The sequence below is a fragment of the Panthera onca genome, chromosome B1 (assembly GCF_046562875.1).
Source record: "Panthera onca isolate mPanOnc1 chromosome B1, mPanOnc1 haplotype 2, whole genome shotgun sequence".
NCBI lineage: Eukaryota > Metazoa > Chordata > Mammalia > Carnivora > Felidae > Panthera > Panthera onca.
This window is the reverse complement of record NC_138342.1, coordinates 73,536,703-73,557,485: the sequence shown is the minus strand read 5'-3', so window position 1 is coordinate 73,557,485 and position 20,783 is coordinate 73,536,703.

Sequence of the window (20,783 nt, the reverse complement as noted above, 5' to 3'; positions counted from 1 at the left end):
ATAATTATATAATTTTTAGTAAAAAATATATAATTAAAATAATTTTGTCCTAGATTAATACATTTGGTTATTTTTGTTTTAATTTGTGAATTATTATTTAAATGACTCAAAAATCTTGGAACTTCATCTCCCTGGGGATTTAAATGATTTTACATTATCATTTAAGCCAAAAATTATCTGATTCGTCACCCTCATCTGTATAGCTATCAGCTACCTCCTTAACCATCTCTCCCATAGTTACTTCTGAGAATACCCGGGGAGTTACCCTAATGCCCACAAGCGAGTGAAATTCTTGTCTTCCTGTCAACTGTATGGTGTCTGTGGTCTGCAAATCCATCTGCAATTGCAAAAACCACCACCCTGGTTGCAGACACCTTCTAGGGATGCCTGCCAAGCCCATGAGGTTATCTCCTTGACATTCCAGTGCTACAGATCCTTGAATTGCTGACAAGCTCATATGCCCTGTAGATTTTACTGTACCTAGGCTAAGCCAGATTCAGTACAAAAGGAGGAAGAATGGCTTCTCTGAATAAATCTCAGGTGGAGCCATGGACCCTAGCCAAGATGAGACCTAGAGAAGAGTCCACATGCTTTCCGTAGTCTCTGAGTAGTCTCTGAGTCCCCACCCCACCCCTTCTTCATTCTCTGGAGAGGAGAAAGGGGGAAAAAATCCTTCTTCTCTCTAGACTCTGTTCACCCACACAAATTAGTTAATTCACTAGCACATCAGATCTCTTGGTGAACAGATTTACTCAGTGGAGTCTGGGGGCGAGGGACAGAAAGTAATAAAAGATAATCTTGGTAAGGTGATAAAATTTGATATTTCTGAGCTAGATAATGCTTAAGCCCCCTTCCAGGACCTTCTTGATGGTACAGTCCTTCTGATCAACTTGTCCTCACCAGGAAGTGGGAGTTTTCCTGATCTGGTTTTCCTGAAATACTTCTTCCCTATCACCATTCCTACCACCACCACCTCCCACCGTCTAATAGTTGTTCCCAATTCTTCCCTCTCTTGTCCTAACAAGCATTACATATCTTATCTATGAAGTACAGTCTTTCTTGTCTACACTGTATTTATTTTTCCTACTCTCCAATGTCACCAAAGAACAATTTGAGGGCTTGATATTGTTGATAAGCTTCTTTAATATTATAAAATGATACTATCCACAAATTTACTGATGCTTATACTAGGTGTTGAGAAATATCTTTTTATGTCATACAGTGATACCCTCTTATTTTGTGTCATGCTATGATAAACACATTCCTATCCCCATTTAGAGGATAAAGAAAATAGAGTTATTTGTTCATGGCCAATAAAATGGCAGTGCAATAATTCAAAACCAAATTCAACTTCAAACCTATACTCTGAAATCTGTCAGAAAAAAAGCTAAGAACAAAGAAGGAAACAAAAAGAGACCTCAGCAATGAAAATATTTCACATAATCCATGCACTAAAGCTTCTTAACTCATCTTCAAAGGAATCCCCCAGGCTCTTAATCAGAGCCTAAATATTGAATCTAAATCTAGATTATCTGTTTTTTAAATCTGTTAGATAAGAAACAGCATGTTGAAAGCAGTGAGAGAAATGAAAGATAATGATCAGATTCCGAGAAAAAAAAAGAGACAAGAAAACTAGAAAAAATTAGTCTCACAAGCTCAAAAGTTCCCAGGAGGAGAGGACAATTTAGAAGCAACTAGCTCTACATTCCAATAACAATTAGAATTAGTGCAATAGTTGATGTTCATAAATTCTGGGGGCATCTTTTTGTCACTTTTATACCTCACTTATAATAACTCAGTTAAATCTTCTAGAAACAAGAATCAGCTGCTGCATGTTCTCATTCACACTACTTTTTCACTTAATAATTTTCTGTGTTAACTATTCTAGTACCACTGTTGGGAAAACAATTGGTTTTACCCAACATGAAAATCGAATTATGAGAATATTCAAGTTTCTATTCATGAAGACTATACACAATATAAATCCATTTTTTAAGACTTAAGAAGAAGCCAAACAATGTTTTGTTTAGGATTACCTAATAAAACAATTTTTTAAGTGCAATACATTATGAAAACAATTTTTTAGATGCAAAGAAATAATGGCCCTAAAATTTGAAATAGGGCTTTCCTCCAGAAGGAGACAGGAAAGTGGAATAAGCAAATAACCCAACTGTAAAATAAAAAAAAGGGTTTGAACAGACACAGAGCCAAAGAAGCTATACCTGATAAACCAATAGGAACACGAGAAGATGCTCAGCATGATTACTCATTAGGGAAGTGAATATCAAAACTATAATGAGATACCATTTCTCACCCAATAGGATGAGTATACAAAAAACCCAAACAGGGGCACCTGGGTAACTCAGCTGGTTGAACGTCTGACTTCAGCTCAGGTCATGATCTCACAGTCCATGAGTTCGAGCCCTGCGTCGGGCTCTGTGCTGACAGCTCAGAGCCTGGAGCCTGCTTTGGATTCTGTGTCACCCTCTCTCTCTGCTCCTTCCCTGCTCATGCTCTGTCTCTCTCTGTCTCAAAAATAAATAAAAACATTAAAAAATTAAAAACAAAAACAAAAAACAAAAAACCCAAACAACAAGAAGTGTTGCCAGAGATGTACAGAAACTAAAATCCTCACACATTGCTACTAAGAATGTAAAACGAGGTAGCCACTTTGGAAAACAGCTTGATAGTTTCCTCAAAAAGTTAGACTTGCCATTTAACTAACCTAGCAAATCCACTCTTAGATGCCTACCCAAAAGAAATAAAAACATGTCCACACAAAAAAACGTGTACATAAATATTCATAACAGCATGATGTACAATAGAGAAAAAGTGGAAAGAGCTCAGATATCCATCAAATTGGTGAATAAACAAAATCCTGTAAATCATAGAATGGAAAACTATTCAGAAATAAAAAGAAACAAAGTTTTGATGCGTGCTACAACAGGCATGAAACTCAAAAAACACTCAGCAATAGAAGCCAGACACACAAGAATATCAATATGTATGATTCTATATATATAAAATGTCCTAGAAAGGCAAATATATAGAGAAAGTAAACTGGTAGTTTGCTAAGGGCTGAAGGTGGCAAAATGGAGTCACTAAATGAGCACAAAGTGTTTTTTTAGAGTTATGGAAATGTTCCAAGTTTAGGTTCTGGAATATGATTGTATAATACCATAAACATACTAATATTCATTGGATTATGTACTTAAAAAGGGTGAATTCTATGATATGTAAATTATATCTCAATAAAACTCTTTTTGAGAGCATAACAGATTTCAACTCTTTCCTCTTTAACATTCTAATGGACTACCCACATTATTCAGTCTTCATGAAATTTTTAATTGAAGCAATACATGACTATGCTGTTCATGTCCTTGTAGTTTGCATAACTGACAGGTGGAAAAGAGAGGCTTAATTACCCACAAATTACTCTCATTATCATTCCTTCCAATTTAAACAACCATAGTGTGGTTATGAGTAATGTCACTAAAAATGTCCCAGTTTGCAATTTCACCAAGAACGGAAAGTAGGGATGTCTGGTGACCTTGAATCATTATCCATGATAACGTGGACACATCTAGCTTACAGCCCTGCCTCTGCATTGGATCATGTCAGGTATATCACACATTTTAAAGTCAAAGAAGGGAAGTTGACAGTACCCTTTTATTTAAAAAATAAAATTTTATTGATTCATTATATAAATCAATGATCCATCTACAGGGCGAGATGGAAAAATAGGTAAACATGGCTGAAATACATCAAATCCATTAAGAAAAAAGGAAGTCAATGTGGAGACATATTTGCTATTTCTCTGAAAAAGTACTCTTTTGGTTCTTCACCTAGAACTTGGCAAAGTTAAAATGTCCTATCATGCATATATTCCCAGAAACTTAGGTGACTGTTTCTGTCATAGTTGTTTTCAATGGAGACATACTCTTTAAATTTATGTCCAGGATATTACTGTTCTATGGAGCTTGTAGTTGTTGTTTTTTTAATATGCCTGTTTTTGAAAGCCTTTTAGAAGACCTACGATGAACTTAATAGCTTTGTTTATCCTTTTTTGTAGAGTAGGTTCTTTCTACTCTGCAAAATGAAAAAGTTATTTGGGGAAACACAGCATAGACTGGCATATTTTTCTCAGATCTGTGGTATGTTGTGATGAAGCCAGAACTGTCAGACCGAGACAGAAAAGCCATTGAGAGTGCATTAGCACTGAAATGTGCACAGCCTAATTTTCTATTACTGGTGATGCAAAAGGAAAATACAACAGAGCAGCAAGGGAATAACACAAATTATTTTCCTCTTTATTTATCACTTTAGGTTCAGCCAGGCAGAGCTGATGGACAGGAAGAAAAACAGCAATGGGGAATTCTCCACTTCCTAGTATAGTCATTTAGATTTAATAAATGTTACTGATCATCTTAGAAGAAGTACCCTTAGTTTTCATTATTCCTGGGACTTCTCTTTTCCTGGAATATTTTCCTCTTCCATCTTCTCCGGATACAATTCTATTCCTTAGAGCCTGGAACAGAAAGAGGACATTAGTGGGAAAAATCTGAATAAAGAATGTAGTTTAGTAATTAGTATTGTATCAGTGTTAACTGTGGGGAATAAGCTTAGGAATTCCCTGAGCTTGCACCCATGGGTTAACAAGGCATAAAGAATTAGAAAGCCACAGGATGAACACACACAAGTTTGGGTAAACAAGATTAGGTAAACAGCAAAGACCCCCTGTATAGGACAAATGTACAGAAATAGAAAAGCTTCAGGATAAAAACATCAAGATGAGGTAAACAAGATTAGATATTCAGGGCGGAAACACCCCAGCTTAGTACAATAGCAGAAAGTTGCTTTCACAAGAAGGAAGGACAAAAACAGGAAAACAGGACTTTAGACAGCAGCAGGGCAAAGTTGCCCAGAGTGGAGCTAATTAGTAAAAGAAAGGTGCCTTGTTGACCCTGAGGAAGCATGCTCTGTCTTTCTTGTCCCCAGGGCCAGTTTAGGTAAACAGATGTGGAGCCTCATGCCTGTTGTAAACAACCTTCCTTCCAGTCAGGATTTTGTTTTGTATTAACCCAAACCTCTAACACAGCATATCTTCAAAACTCCTTTTCCCCACACCCATGAGTTAATGTTCATGGTTTCATTGTCTCTTTGTGCATGCCCATCACGTTTGTAAGACTTCTGATTTTAATAAAACCAGAACAGGGACACTTATTTGTGGCTCTTGTCTCTTCCTGGACATTAGCCTCTCTCCCATTTTAATCCTATGTCCTGCTCTCTTGCTGGACAAGAGAGAACTCCAGACCCAGAGTCTATGACAATTAACTTACTACTTTTGATCATTGTTTCAAGGATTTGTAAGATGTTAACATGGCAGAAAATTGAGTAAAGTGTACCGGGGAACTTTCTGTACTATCTTTATAACTCTTTTGTAAATTCAAATATATTTCATAATAAAACCACAAAAGAAAAAAAAAACTTGAGTACAGTTACTAAACAACAACAAAATTCTACTCCTCATGTAGGAGGTGAAGCAGATATCTTCCCCTCGTGTCTACTTTTATCCCCTCCTTGGCCCCCAACCCCTGCCCCACAGTGAGAGGTAAAACTTGACACTATATATTCTTGTACCCTTTGTTTCCTTAAAGCACATATCACTTTCTAATTTTTATCACTGATGTACATTTTAATATACCATATTAGGAAGGCAGAATGGGTTAGAACAACAATAATAACAAAAATAGAAATTTAGTTCTACCAAACTTGGGCAAATGACTTAATCTCCCTGAGCCTTAGTTTCTTCATCTAAAAGAGTGAAAATAATTAGTTAACCATAGATTAGATGCCATATATGAATAAAGATCTTTGGACAAAACCTATCACATAGTAGATGCTCAAAATAGCTATATATGCTATTGTTCCCATTACCATTATTATGAGGCTAAGTTTCTTGGTATCAGGGACTTTCTTGTTCAAGTTCACAGAAACTTGAAATGCAGATGCTCAGATATGGGTTAGTGAATTGTAATGGCCTCAGAATGTGTTTTTTCAGATTGATATATTTGTCATTCTGGTTTTAATTAATTTTATTTTCTAAATTGTTATTGTCTTCTTTACATTGTTTTCAATTCTCAAAAGTACACGTTTATGGTCTATTATATCTAGCTAACTCACTGAAGTTTCTCATCAAACTACAGTAAGTAGGAGAAAAGGGATTTTTTTCTTACAAAGTTCTTGAGTAAACCTTAAACGTTTCCCTTTTCTATTTCTGTCTTTGAAGAAACTTTACCTCACTGCCACCTAACTAGCTTGTGTATTCTTGGGCTTGTCAGCGACCTCTTTGAAAGGACCCAAAATCTGCTGTGTTTGCATTGGTTTCTGAATACCTTCATTCCAAATTATAAAGCAAATTTTATGAACTCTAACCCTAGTCATGCTTATGTGCTTTGAGATTTAACAGAAAAAAAAAATGGAGAGTACTGGAATAAAATAGGATGAGATTTTCCCTTTAATGTGAATATTATTCTGAAAAATGTTTGTTAACATTAGTTGCTTTCTCATTCATTCGTTCATAAAGAGTGATTGATTGTTTAGTACTTACCAGCCATTAAGCTAAATACTGAAAATATAAATCTGAAAAAAAATACAGTCCCTACCCTAAAGGAGCTCATATTCTTTACGGAGACAAACTTGTAAACAGCTCATTATAATGCATTGTGAAATGTGCAATAATAGAGATGTTACAGAACATTATGAGATCGTAAAAGAGCATTTCAATCTGGGGAAAACAGAAGCATCCTGACTCTAAAGCATTTTTCTCAGCCTTAGCTGCCACAGAAATTACCTGGGGAACTTTTTTTTTTTTTTATTTTTTATTTTTTTCAACGTTCTTATTTATTTTTGGGACAGAGAGAGACAGAGCATGAACGGGGGAGGGGCAGAGAGAGAGGGAGACACAGAATCAGAAACAGGCTCCAGGCTCCGAGCCATCAGCCCAGAGCCTGACGCGGGGCTCGAACTCACAGACCGCGAGATCGTGACCTGGCTGAAGTCGGACGCTTAACCGACTGCGCCACCCAGGCGCCCCCCTGGGGAACTTTTAAAAATATACATTCCTGGGAGCCATCACACAAATTCTATTGTAATTGGTCTGGGGTATTGCCTAGGCATTAGGACTTTTTCAGGTGCTACTGTTCTAAAGAATAAGGAGAAATTAACCAGGATGAAAACAAAGATGGTGGAGAAAGCCATGGAGACAAGGTATGTGGAGCAGAGAACAGCACAAGCAAAGGCACTGAGGCAAGAAAGAGTTTGGTATGTGATGTGTAAGTAAGATACATGTTGCTGTTTTGTGAGAGGGCAGTGTCGAAAGAATGATTTTAGTGTTCTGAGTGCAGTGGTGGGAAATGAAGCAACAGCGGAGAGTAAGGAGGCCATGCTGCTATCAGGATAACAGATTTGACAAAGAAATGACACGGTCAGATTTACATCATGGATAGCTTTCTCTGCTAGCTGAGTAGAGGGAGTGTTTGAAATAGACAATAGTGGAGGCAGGGAGATAAATCAGATCTAAATGAGACATGATTAAGACCACAACCTTAAAACATTATGAAGAGATTCCTAAAAACTTAAGAAAGTTATATTAGCCATTCTCAGATACTGTTTGGATGTCACAAGAGTGGTAGAAGGAGAAATCTGGTGAACAGGTGGATGGAGATTAATATCTACTGAGACAGAGAAGATAGTAATGGCAGTAGGTTTAGGAGGAAATGTGATATGCTCAGTTTGGAATACAATGTGTTTGAGATGCCTGTGGTGTGTTCAGGTGGAGATATTACACTAGGCCACCTGGTCAAAGTTTAAGGATGAATGAGAATATTGACTTGGACACATTCAAGACTGCTTTTGCTTTGGCTTGCTCTTGAAGGAGCCAATAAGCAATGCAAAAGTAAAGACTGAAATGGCTGATACAATTCCTCAATGTCTCCTTTTTAACTCAAGGAGATGCAATGTAAATGCAGTGTCTTAGTCTATATGGACACTTTGTGCATAAGAACAGAAGAATTCTAGATCTCTGGGCTTACTGACGTTACTCCCAGCCATGTCAGCACCCCATAACTCAAGGTAACATTTGAAGCTATAATTCTGCTATTCCACAAATTATATTGCACAGGCCTAATTAGGTTCTGAGACTTGAAATTCTTGCTCTGTTAGCACTGATGAAAATGCCTTATCTCCCCAAGTCTATTTGGTCACATGTAACACTTAGGTTCTTTTTGTTATATCTCAATAGCCAACAATATTTGGAGGTAGGTGGATAAGGGTTAAGTTTCCCCACTACTTCAACACAAGTTTATAAAGGAAACAAGTCTCAGACCAAATTCTGATGTAAACATAGACGTTAATCTTAGTCTCTCAATTCTCATAATTTCTCTAAAACTTAGTGGGCTGAAAAACAATTTTACTATTAATCTCTCACTGTTCTGAGGTATGAATGATCTCAATTGGGTGTTTTTTTTTCTTCCACTCTCTGAGGAGTCATGTCTTCTGGGTTTCTGGAGACAGATAGATTGAACATCCAAGATGGCTCTTCACAGGGCTGGTTTTAATGCTGGCTTTGGGTAGGAGCTCAGCCAGGACCAGAACATCTGTGCATATCCTCTTTATGTGGTGTGGGCTTCCCACACCATGGAGTCTAAATGAAGAGCAACTAAGGGCTGTACTCATAACTGACAGTCATTTCTGCCATAGTCTGCCACCAGTGCTGCCACTGGACCTATCCATATTGAAGGGGGTGAAGAAACAAACTCCTATAACCAGACGGGAGAGTGACAAGGTCACATTAGAGATCATTTAGTCTTCCATGGAAAACACAATCTACCACTAATGAGCAAACCAGCACAACACAGTCATGCAACCTGTTCTTTAAGAATAATGAAGTGTCAGCTCTATGTCTTTTTTGTTGCTCCAAAAATACTTTTCATAAATAGCTTCCCCTGAGGCAAGAGAAGTACCATTCCAGAGATAGGTTTTGGCTAATTATTATTTTTTTTAATATGTGGTGTCAAAGAATCTGGACTATCTGAGATACTTTAGAGATTAAACTTAGAACACCATCCCAAAGTTTACAGTTTATAGGGCTCATTAAACTCATATGCTCTGTTTATGAAAGTCTGATGATCTCTAAAATATTCGGTATGTTTAGGCTTTCAGAGTATCTATGACATAGTATTTTAAAGTAATATACAAATATCATCATAAGGCACTAGGATTGTGCCACATAGAGGTTTAGATATTTTAATTTAAAAGACCTTAGATATAAATTTTAAACCATCTTTTACCTATTTCGAAAAATATACATGAGGATGGATGAAATCACCCAGGAAGAGTGAGTACAATGAGAAAAGCCGTGATTCTTGGCCAATTCCTGGGACTCACCACCATGTTAGGGTCCCCAGAGGAAGACAAGCTGGCAAAGGGGTCAAAGAAAGATTATGGGTATAAGTAGAAACAGTACAGGCAATTTCCAGAAAAAGTGCTAATCCACAATTTCCATTGCAGTGAAGTAGTATAATCAAATAGGGATTAAAATATTTTCACTGGCATTGGAAACTGGAAGTCACAAGTGACCTTAGCAACTGCACCATCAGTGAATTGTGGTCAGAAGACACCTGGTATTAAGGAGTGAATGCAAATGCAAGGAAGTGAAGACCGACTCTTTGAGGATGTTTTGATATGAGAAGTGGACAATGCTCAAAAGGGACATGCAGCTGAAGGGCAATTTTTAGATAGGCTGAGATTTAGGCATGTTTCTAGGATGAGCAAAGAAGAATCATTCCTAATCAAGCTTTTCTGAGAGAGAAAAAGAAACAAGATAAAAGTCAGGGTTAATAAATTACCTAAACCCTGAAGAAAGGAAAGCAGGATGGACGTACATGCAATTAAGAGTGGCAAAACAAACAACTAAGTTATAAATTTGTGCCTTGTTCTTACTAGATTTTTCTTCTTTCCAAAGAGGTGGCCTCATTTTTATATATTTTTCCTTTTTAAATATAATATATTCTCTTCCTGAAATAAAAGAATCATAATGGAATACAAATATATAGCCTCAAAATGAATTTGCAACAAAGAGTAGAGAACAATGTATTTTTCTAATACTTATAAGTAAAACTTTTACAATAATTTGAAAAATAATTCATACAAATGAATGGCATGAATTAGAGTATGGGCTAAATTGTGATAATAAAGAAGCCCTAATGTGAAGCAGCTCAAACCAGACAGCACGTTAATTCTCTCTGGGTTTTGTTTTTTTTTTTTTAAGATAAAACTAACCTATAACATTACAGTAGTTTCAGATACACAACAAAATGATTCAATATTTGTATTTGCCCTTGTTAAGTGATCACCACAATAAGTCTGGTTTATATCCATCACCACACAGAGTTACAAATTTTTTCTCGTGAAGGAACTTTTAAGATCTACTCTTGTAGCAACTTTCAAATACAGTCAACAGTATTATTAACTACACCATGTTGTATGTTACATCCCCGTGATTTTATAACTAAAAATTTGTACCTTTTGATTCTCTTGGCCATTCTGCCTTACACTACTCCTGTCTCCAGCAACACCAGTCTGTTCTATCTATGAGTTCTATGTATGTATGTATGTATGTATGTATGGGAGTGGGTGGCAGTTTGATTCCACATACAAGTGAGAACATACGGTATTTTTTTTCTCTGATTTATTTCACTTAACATAATGCCCTCAAGGTCTATCCATATTGTGCAAATGGAAAGATTCTTTCTTTTTTATGGCTTTATATTATATATATGTAGCACTTTCTCTTTACCCATTTATTCACCAGTGGATATTTTGGTTGCTTCTATATCTGGGCTACTGTAAATAATGTGGCAGTGAACATGGGAGTTCCTGTATCTTTTTGAAGTGGTGATTTTTTTTTCTTCAAATAAATATCCAGAAGTGGAATTGCTGATCATATGGTGGCTCTATTTTTAATTTTTTGTGGAACTCTATATTGTTTTCAATAGTGGCTTCACCAATTAACACTTCCCCAATGGTGCACAATGGTTCCCTATGCAACATCCCTGTCAAGACCTACTATTTCTTATAACAATAGCCATTCTAACAGGTGTGGAGTTATGTCATTGTGGTTTTGATTTACATTGTCCTGATGATTAGTATCATTGAGCACATTTTCATGTGCCTATTAGCCATCTGTATATCTTCTTTGGAAAAATGTTTATTCGTATACTCTGCCCATTTGTTACTTGGATTATTTGATTCCTTTACTATTGAATTGTATGAGTTTTGGGGTTTTTTTGTTTTTTGTTTTTTGTTTTGAGAGAGAGAGAGAGAGTGCACAAGAGGGGAGAGGGACAAAGGAAAGAGGGAAAGAGAGAAATAATCTTGAGCAGGTTCCATAGTCAATGTGAAGCCTGATGCAGGGCTCAACCCCATGACCCTGGCATCATCATGATCTGAGCCAAAGTCAGGAGTTGTATGCTCCATTGACTGAGCTACCCAGGTGCCCCCAGTTGTATGAATTCTTTACATATTTTGCATATTAACCCCTTCTCAGATACATGATTTACAAATATTTTCTTTCATTCAGTAGGTTGCCTTTTTTTTTTTCAATTTCTATATTTATTACTTGAGCTGACGATTGAATTCTAAGCAAGGCAGGAGGGAAAAAACTCAAATGCCAAGTCATTCTTTTTTATTATTTTTAAATTCCAGTATATTTAATATACAGTATTATCTTAGTTTCATGTGTATAATATTACAATGCAACAATTCTTTACATTACTCAGTGCTCATCAAAATTAGTGTACTTTTAATTCCCTTCACCTATTTCACCCATCCTCTACCCACCTCCTCTAGTAACAATCAGACATTTGGACAGCTTCTATGTTATGGGTATTATAAATAATTCTATAAAAAAAACAGGAGTACCTGTATCTTTTTGAAGTAGTTAGTGGTTTTGTTTTCTTCAGATACATACCCAGAAGTGGAACTGCTGGATCATATTGTTTTATTTTCAAATTTTTTAGGGACTTTCATACTATTTTCCAAAGTGGCTGTACCAGTATGCATTCATATCAACAGTACACAATCTCCACATCCTCGCCAATACCTGTTGTTTCTTGTGTTATTGATATTAGCCATTCTGACAGGTGTGAGGTGATATCTCATTGTGGCTTTGATTTGAATTTCCCTGATGATGAGTGATATTGAACATCTTTTCATGTGTCTGTTGACCATTTGGATGTCTTCTTTGGAGAAATGTCTATTCATGTCTTCTGCCCATTTTTTAATTGGATTATTTGTTTTTTGTGTGTTCAGTTGTATAAGTTCTTTATATATTTTGGATACTAATCCTTTATCATATATGTCATTTATAAATATCTTCTCCCACTCAGTAGGTTGTCTATTAGAATAATTTTTTGTTTCCTTTGCTGTACAGAAGCTTTGTGTTTTGATGTAGTCCCAATAGTTTATTTTTGCTTTTGTTTACCTTGCCTTGAGAGACATATCTAGAAAAATGTTGCTATGACCAATATCAGAAAAATTATTGCCTGTGATCTCTTTTAGGATTTTATGGTTTCAGGTCTCACATTTAGGTCTTTAATCCATTTGAGTTTATTTTTGTGTATGGTGTAAGAAAGTGATTCAGTTTCACTATTTGGTATGTTGCTGTCCAGTTTTCCCAACACCAGGGAAACAGCCTCCATTTGTTTGTTGAAGAGATTGTCTTTTTCCCTTTGCATGTTCTTTTCTCTTTGTCATGAATTAATTGATCATATAAATGTGGGTTTATTTCTGGGCTCTCTATTCTGTTGATCTAAGTGTCTTTTTTGTGCCAACACCATACTGTTTTGATTACTACAGCTTTATAGCATATCTTGAAATCTGAAATTATGATACCTCCAGTTTTGTTCTTTTTCAAGATTGCTTTGGCTATTCAGGGTTTTTTATGGTTACATACAAATTTTAGTACTATTCTAGTTCTGTAAAAAAATGCTGTTGGTATTTCTATTTCATTGTTGCAGTTATGTTTGGGTTATCTGTCCATTGATTTAAGTGGGTATCAAAGTCCCCTAATATTATTGTATTATTATCAATTATTTCCTTTATGTGTGTTAAATAGATGCTTTTTGTGTTTGGGTACTTCCATTTTGGGTACATAAATGTTTACAATTGTTATATCTTATTTCTGGATTGTTCCCCTCTGGTTATGTAGTGTTCTTGTCTCTTGTGTCAGTCTTTGTTTTAATGTCCATTTTGTCAGATGTAAGTATTGCTACTTCAGCTTTCTTTTCACTTCCATTTGCATGATACTTTTTTTTTAATTTTCTTTTTTCTTTTTTAAAATTTACATCCAAATTAATTAGCATATAGTGAAACAATGATTTTAGGAGATTCATTAATGCCCTTTACCCATTTAGCCCATCCCCCCCTCCCACAACCCCTCCAGTAACCCTCAGTTTGTTCTCCATATTTAGGAGTCTCCTCTGTTTTGTCCTCCTCCCTGTTTTTATATTATTTTTGTTTCCCTTCCCTTATGTTCATCTGTTTTGTCTCTTAAAATCTTCATATGAGTGAAGTCATATGATTTTTGTCTTTCTCTCACTGACTAATTTCACTTAGCATAATACCCTCTAGTTCCATCCATGTAGTTGCAAATGGCAGGATTTCATTCTTTTTGATTGCTGAGTAATACTCCATTGTGTATATGTGTGTGTGTGTGTGTGTGTGTATATATATATATATATATATACACACACACACATATATATATATGTGTATATATATATATATATATATATATATATATATATATATACCACATCTTCTTTATCCATTCATCCATCGATGGACATTTGGGCTCTTGCCATACTTTGGCTATTGTTGATAGTGCTGCTATAAACATGGGGATGCCTGTGTCCCTTCGAAACAGCATACCTGTATCCTGTGGATAAATGCCTAGTAGTGCAATTGCTGGGTTGTAGGGTAGGTCTATTTTTAGCTTTTTGAGGAACCTCCATACTGTTTTCCAGAGTGGCTGCACCAGCTTGCATTGCCACCAACAACGCAAAAGAGATCCTCTTTCTCCACATCCTTGCCAACATCTGTTGTTGCCTGGGTTATTAATGTTAGCCATTCTGACAGGTATAAGGTGGTATCTCATTGTGGTTTTGATTTGTATTTCCCTGATGAGGAGTGATGTTGAGCATTTTTTCATATGTCGGTTGGCCATCTGGATGTCTTCCTTGGAGAAGTGTCTATTCATGTCTTTTCCCCATTTCTTCCCTGGATTATTTGTTTTTTGGGTGTTGAGTTTGATAAGTTCTTTATTGATTTTGGATACTAACCCTTTATCTGATATGTCATTTGCAAATATCTTCTCCCATTCTGTCGGTTGCCTTTTAGTTTTGCTGATTGTTCCTTTGCTGTGCAGAAGTTTTTTATTTTGTTAAGTTCCCAGTAGTTCATTTTTGGTTTTCTTTCCCTCACCTCTGGAGACGTGTTGAGTATGAAGTTGCTGCAGGCAAGATCAAAGAGGTTTTTGCCTGCTTTTTCCTTGAGGATTTTAATGGCTTCCTGTCTTACATTTAGGTCTTTCATCCATTTTGAGTTTATTTTTGTGTATGGTGTAAGAAAGTGGTCCAGGTTCATTCTTCTGCATGTTGCTGTCCAGTTTTCCCAGCACCACTTGCTGAAGAGACTGTCTTTATGTCATTGGATATTCTTTCTTGCTTTGTCAAGACTAGTTGTCCATACGTTTGTAGGTTCATTTGTGGGTTCTCTATTCTGTTCCATGGATCTGAGTGTCTGTTCTTGTGCCAGTACCATACTGTCTTGATGATTACAGCTTTATAGTATAGCTTGAAGTCTGGGATCGTGATGCCTCCTACTTCGGTTTTCTTTTTCAAGATTGCTTTGGCTATTCGGGGTCATTTCTGATGCCATACAAATTTTAGGATTATTTGTTCTAGCTCTGTGAAGAATGCTGGTGTTACTTTGATAGGGATTGCATTGAGTATGTAGATTGCTTTGGGTAGTATCAACATTTTAACAATATTTGTTCTTCCTATCCAGAAGCATGGAATCTTTCTCCATTTCTTTGTGTCTTCTTCAATTTCTTTCATAAGGTTTCTATAGTTTTCAGTGTATAGATTTTTCACCTCTTTGGTTAGATTTATTCCTAGGTATTTTATGGTTTTTGGTGCAACTGTAAATGGGATCGATTCCTTGATTTCTCTTTCTGTCGCTTCATTGTTGGTATATAGGAATGCAACCGATTTCTGTGCATTGATTTTATATCCTGCAACTTTGCTGAATTCATGGATCAGTTCTAGCAGTTTTTTGATGGAATCTTTTTGGTTTTCCATATAGAGTATCATGTCATCTGCGAAGAGTAAAAGTTTGACCTATTCCTGGCCAATTTGGATGCCTTTTATTTCTTTGTGTTGTCTGATTGCAGAGGCTAAGACTTCCAATACTGTGTTGAATAACAGTGGCGAGAGTGGACATCCCTGTATTGTTCCTGACCTTAGGGGGAAAGCTCTCAGTTGTTCCCCATTGAGGATGATATTAGCGTCGGGTAGTTCATATATGCCTTTTATGATCTCGAGTTATGCTCCTTCTATCCCTACTTTCTTGATGTTTTTATCAAGAAACGTTGCTGTATCTTGTCAAATGCTTTCTCTCCATCTATTGAGAGGATCATATGGTTCTTATCCTTTCTTTTATTGATGTGATGAATCACTTTAAATGTTTTGCAGATATTGCACCAGCCCTGCATCCCAGGTATAAATCCCACTTGGTCGTGGTGAATAATTTTTTTAACGTATTGTTAGATCCGGTTGGCTAATATCTTGTTGAAGATTTTTGCATCCATGTTCATCAGGGAAATTGGTCTATAGTTCTCCTTTTTACTGGGGTCTCTGTCTGGTTTTGGAATCAAGGTAATTTTGGCTTCATAGAAAAAATTTGTAAGTTTTCCTTCCATTTCTATTTTTTGGTACAGTTTCAAGAGAATAGGTGTTAACTCTTCCTTAAATGTTTGGTAGAATTCCCCTGGAAAGCCATGTGACCCTGGACTCTTGTTTTTTGGCAGATTTTTGATTACCAATTCTATTTCCTTACTGGTTATGGGTCTGTTCAAATTTTCTAAACTTCCTGTTTTGGTTTTGGTAGTGTATATGTTTCTAGAAATTTGTCCATTTCTTCCAGATTGCCCATTTTATTGGCATATAATTGCTCATAATATTCTCTTATTATTGTTTTTATTTCTGTTGTGTTGGTTGTGATCTCTCCTCTTTTATTCTTGATTTTATTTATTTGTGTCCTTTCCTTTTTCTTCTTGATCAAACTGGCTAGTGGTTTATCAATTTTGTTCATTCTTTCAAAGAATCGGCTTCTGGTTTCATTGATCTGTTCTAGTGTTTTTTGTTTTTTGTTGTTTTTTTTTTTTTTGGTTTCGATAGCATTAATTTCTGTTCTAATCTTTATTATTTTCTGTCTTCTGCTGGTTTTGGGTTTTATTTGCTGTTCTTTTTCCAGCTCCTTAAGGTGTAAGGTTAGGTCGTGTATCTAAGATCTTTTTTCCTTCTTTAGGAAGGCCTGGATTGCTATATACTTTCCTCTTATGGCCGCCTTTGCTGCATCCCAGAGGTTTTGGGTTGTGGTCCTATCATTTTGATTGACTTCCATATACTTTTTGATTTCATCTTTAACTACTTGGTTAGCCCATTCATTCCTTAGTAGGATGTTATTGAGTCCCCAAGTATTTGTTACATTTCCAAATTTTTTTCTTGTGGTTGATGTAGAGTTTCACAGTGTTTTGGTCTCAAAATATGCATGGTATGATCTCGATCTTTTTGTACTTACCTAGGGCTGATTTGTGTCCCAGTATATGGTCTATTCTGGAGAACATTCCATGTGCACTGGAGAAGAATGTATATTCTGCTTTAGGATGAGATGTTCTGAATGTATCTGTTAAGTCCATCTGGTCCAATGTGTCATTCAAAGCCATTGTTTCCTTGTTGATTTTTTGATTAGATGATCTGTCCATTGTTGTGAGTGGGGTGTTGAGGTCTCCTACTATTAAGGTATTACTATCAATGAGTTTCTTTATGTTTGTGATTAATTGATTTATATATTTGGGTGCTCCACATTTGGCACATAAATGTTTACAATCGTTAGGTCTTCTTGGTCCATAGACCCCTTGATTATGATATAATGCCTTTCTGCATCCCTTGATACAGTCTTTATTTTAAAGTCTAGATTGTCTGATATAAGTATGGATACTCTGGCTTTCTTTTGTTGACCATTAGCATGATAGATGGTTCTCCATCCCCTTACTTTCAATCTGAAGGTGTCTTTAGGTCTAAAGTGGGTCTCTTGTAAGCAGTATATAGATGGACTTGTTATTTTATCCATTCTGTTACCCTATGTCTTTTGATTGGAGCATTGAGTCCATTGACGTTTAGAGTGAGTACTGAAAGATATGAATTTTTGCCATTATGATGCTTGTAGAGTTGGAGTTTCTGGTGATGTTCTCTGGTCGTTTCTAATCTTTTGTTGCTTTTGGTATATATATATTTTATATATATATATATATATATATATATATATATATATATATATATATATAAAATCATTTCTGCCCTCAGAAAGTTCCCCTTAATATTTCTTGCAGGACTGGTGTAGTGGTCACAAACTCCTTTAATTTTTGTTTCTCTGGGAAACTTTTTATCTGTCCTTCTATTTTGAATGACAGCCTTGCTGGATAAAGAATTCTTGGTTGCATATTTTTCTGATTCAGCACACTGAATATTTCCTGCCACTCCCTTCTGGCCTGCCAAGTATCTGTGGATAGGTCTGCTGCAAACCTGATCTGTCTTCCCTTGTAAGTTAGGGACTTTTTTTCCCTTGCTACTTTCATGATTCTCTCCTTGCCTGATTATTTTGTGAATTTGACTATGATATGCCTTGTTGATGGTAGGTTTTTGTTGAATCTAATGGGGGTCCTCTGTGCTTCCTGGATTTTGATGTCTGTGTCTTTCCCCAGGTTAGGAAAATTTTCTGCTATGATTTGCTCACATAACCCTTCTACCTGTTTTTCTCTCTCTTCCTCTTCTGGGACCCCTCTGATTCTGATGTTGTTCCTTTTTAATGAGTCACTGATTTCTCTAATTCTTAAATCGTGCTCTTTTGCTTTGTTATTCTCTATAAGTTTGTCCTCTATATCGCTGATTCTCTGTTCTGCCTCGTCCATCCTTGTTGCCACTGCATCCATCCATGATTGCAGCTCAGTTATAGCATTTTTAATTTCATTCTGGTTATTTTTTACTTCTTTTATTTCTGCAGAAAGGGATTCTAATCTGTTTTCGACTCCAGCTAGTATTCCTATTATCGTGATTCTAAATTCTGGTTCAGACATCTTGCTTGTATCTGTGCTGGTTAAGTCTCTGGCTGTCGTTTCTTCATGCTCTTCCTTTTGGGGTGAATTCCTTTGTTTTGTCATTTTGAAGGGAGAAAAGGAATTAATGAGGTAGAAAAATTGAAATTTAAAAAAAATTAAAATTAAGAAACATATTATTATTAAAAATTAAACACACACACACATAAAAAATCAAATAGATGATGCTAGATCCTAGGTGTGTTTTGGTCTGGGTGTTGAAAGTGGTTTGACAGATTCGAGAAAAAAAAGGCAGGGGGAGAGAAAAAAAAAGGAAATAATTTGAAAAAACGAATACACTGAAGTAGACTAAAATAAGATGACGGGGTAAAATAGAATTTGAAAAAATATACATAAAAGTAAAGAATATAGTAGAAAAAATTAAAGAAAAATATTTTAATAGAAATTAAAAATAAATGAATTTTTTCATTTTCTGTATTTAAGAATAAAGGGAAAAAACTAAAAAGAGAAAAAAGAAAAAAGAAAAAAATCATTTGAAAATTTGAAAAAGTGAATACACTATAGTAGACTAAAATAAAATGATGGAAGTAGAACAGAATTTGAAAAAAATTACATAACAGCAAAAAATATAGTAATAAAAATTAAATAAAAAATATTTTTAATAGAAATTGAAAGTAGAAATGACATTTTTCTCCTTCTGCATTCAAGAAAAAGAAAAGAAACGAAAAAGAGGAAAAAAGAAAAATAAAGGAAAAGAAATTGTTTGAAAATTTGAAAAGGTGAGTACACTGAAGTAGACTAAAATAAAATGATGGAAGTAAAGTAGAATTTGAAAAAATTTACAGAAAAGTAAAAAATATAGTAATAAAAATTAAAGAAAGGTATTTTTAATAAAAATTGAAAATAAAAATGAGTTCTTTCTGTATTCAAGAAGAAGAAAATAATTGTAAAAGAGAAAAAGGAAAAAGAAAAAAAAAGAAAGAAAATTGAACAGATGAACCTACCAACAGATTGAAGTAGGACTGAAATTGCTTCGTTTTCCCCTAGAAGTCAGTCTATGTAGCTCTCTATAGTCTATAAACCAAGCCAGCAGTGAGACTTGTGTTCCTGAAGAGCAATGTTGGCCCAGTTGGGGCCAGTGTAACAGCTCTGCTCTCCACTAGATGACGCTGCTAGCCTACTGGGGTGGATTGTTGCAGGGTTTATAGGTGCCTATGCGCATGCGCGGGAGCGGTGAAAATGGCACCACCCAGCCACCCAGTCTGTTCTCGCGGATCAGCAATCATGCACCTATTCTCCGTCTTCAGCTCTCATCCACTCCCACTTCTTCATTCTCCGTGACCAGGCCCCAGGCAGTACCTCTCTCCCAAGTTTTGTCTCAGATGCGGCTGTTTTCCCTATCCCCTTACTTCAAAGGTCTGTGGCTTTGACCTGATCTGCCCCTCTGCGGGAGGGTCTCACTGAGCAATGGCTGAATGAGCAATGGCCAAATTTCGGCTGTATCCAGGTATCCCACTGGACCCTATTGTTGCCGGTACCCCGAGACTGCAGCCAGGTGCCAGCCTGTCCCAAAAAAGTTCGTGAGACAGTGTAGCAGCAGTGTCTCGGGGATTATGGAAAATCACAACACACATCTGGCACCAGGCTTCACCCTTAACGACCTTGCCCCAGCACCAGAGAATGTGGCTGCCTTCTGGGGTCCGCTGGGACCAGGTGGCTTCAACAATCTCTACCAAATGTCCTTCCAGCAGTGGAACCACTTTTCCCCTTGTGGCCCGAGAACCTCCCAGACCCCACTCTGTTCCTGGGGATTCGCCCTTCCCACCAGAGCACCACCAGGTATCAAGCTGCGGAGTTGCAGCCTTTGCACTCCCCTTGTTTGCAGTCTTAATGGAATTTAAACCCTCTCCTTTCTCCTTTCTCCCCTTTTAGTTTAGTCCCTGCAGCTGTTTCCAATTTTCCACTTTCTCTCCAGCTGCTTTTGGGGAGGGGTGATTTCCCCATATTCTCCCCACCTCCCCAGTCTCTGTCCTCTCTCCTCCCTCAAAAGCGGTTCCCTACCTTTCGTGGCTTCTTGCTCCCCAAGTTCAGCTCTCCGTGCCGCATACCTGTTGAATTCTGTGGTTCAGATTGTGCAGATTGTTGTGTTAATCCTCCAGTTTTCTAGGTGTGTAGGATGGTTTAGTGTTGGTCTGGCTGTATTTCATGGACATGAGACACACAAAAAGCTTCCATGCTGTTCTGCCATCTTGGTTCCTCCTCTGATAAATGCTTTTCTAATCCCTTCACTCTCAATCTGCATGTGTCTTTAGGTCTGATATGGTGT